The sequence below is a fragment of the Cyprinodon variegatus genome, unplaced genomic scaffold (assembly GCF_000732505.1).
Source record: "Cyprinodon variegatus isolate N-32 unplaced genomic scaffold, C_variegatus-1.0 Scaffold2087, whole genome shotgun sequence".
Classification (NCBI taxonomy): Eukaryota; Metazoa; Chordata; class Actinopteri; order Cyprinodontiformes; family Cyprinodontidae; genus Cyprinodon; species Cyprinodon variegatus.
The window spans coordinates 6,986-8,506 of NW_015152540.1; the positions used below are offsets into that span (position 1 = coordinate 6,986).

General features: G+C 38.9%; 2 non-coding genes across 2 annotated transcripts; both read left to right on the forward strand.

Annotated features, from left to right (window-relative positions):
- Window positions 1-392: 392 nt before the first annotated feature.
- trnat-ugu lies at window positions 393-466 on the forward strand. Its single transcript has one exon. It is a non-coding gene; the product is annotated as a tRNA-Thr (tRNA).
- Window positions 467-1,135: 669 nt separating this feature from the next.
- Window positions 1,136-1,209, forward strand: trnat-cgu. Its single transcript has one exon. It is a non-coding gene; the product is annotated as a tRNA-Thr (tRNA).
- The last annotated feature ends 312 nt before the right edge of the window (window positions 1,210-1,521 follow it).

Here is a 1,521-nt window from a genome sequence, read left to right on the forward strand (position 1 = left end):
ATGTCTCAGAACATGGTGCTGTATCTTAATTGGTCAAAATGCCTGTCTAGTAAACAGGAGATCTTGGATTCAATTCCCAGCAGTTCCTGGGTGCTAATTTGTAGAAACCTATTTTTTGTATAAGTAACCATTCATTCTTTTGTTTACAATTTCTTTTGCGAGTTTCATCCACTTAGCAAAAGTACCCTCATGTCTCCAAAGGTGACGCTGTACCTTAGCTGGTCAAAGTGCCTATCTAATAAACAGGAGGTCCTCGGTTAAATTCCCTGCAGTACCTTGTCGCTTATTGGTGCAATCCTCTCCGTATTATTAGTAACAATCAATTTGTCGGTTTTCATTTTCTCTTAGGAAATTGATTGAACTTCCAAATGTACCGCATCTTCTCCACAGGTGGTGCTGTGGCTTAGTTGGTCAAAGTGCCTGTCTTGTAAACACGAGATCATGGGTTCAACTCCCAGCAGTACCTTGCTGCGTATTTGTCCCAACATTTTTTTATTATTATTTAGAAACCAATTCATTTGTTTTTTTTAAGTTTCATCCACTTAGCAAAAGTACAGCCATATCTCAACAGGTGGCGCTGTACCTTAGTTGGTCAAAGTTCCTGTCTAGTTAACAAGACATCCTGGGTTAAATTCCCTGCAATACCTTGCTGCTTATTTGTACAAACCTCTCTGTTGTATTTAGTAACCATTCATTCTTTTGTTTTCATTTCCTTTTAGAAGTTTCACCCACTTAGCAAAAGTACCGCCATGTCTCAGAACATGGTGCAGTTGGTCAAATATCCTGTCTACTAAACAGGCAATCCTGGATTCAATTCCCAGCAGTTCCTGGCTGCTTATTTGTTGAAACCTGTTTTTTGTATTAAGTAACCATTCATTCTTTTGTTTAACATTTATTTTACAATTTTCATCCACTTAGCAAAAGTACCCCCATATCTCAAAAGGTGACGCTGTACCTTAGCTGGTCAAAGTGCTTGTGTAATAAACAGGAGGTCCTGGGTAAAATTCCCTGCAGTACCTTGTCGCTTATTTGTGCACACCTCTTTGTATTATTTAGTGACAACCAATTTGTCGGTTTTCATTTTCTCTTAGGAAATTGAATGAAGATCCAAATGTACCACAAGTTCTCCACAGCTGGCACTGTGGCTTAGTTGGTCAAAGTGCCTGTCTCGTAAACAGGAGATCCTGGGTTCAACTCCCAGCAGTGCCTTGTTGCCTATTTGTACATACCTTTTTTTTTTATTTAGAAACCAATTCATTTGTTTTTTTTAAGTTTCATCCACTTAGCAAAAGTGCAGCCATATCTCAACAAGTGGCGCTGTACCTTAGTTGGTCAATATTCCTGTCTAGTTAACAAGACATCCTGGGTTAAATTCCCTGCAGTACCTTGCTGCTTATTTGTACAAACCTCTCTGTTGTAGTTGATGAAAGTTCGCAGTCATCCAGATCATAGTCATTCCGTAAAAATTCAAGAAATATCTACTGGACTTGGTTTCCAAGATTTAGAGACATTTTGCCACCT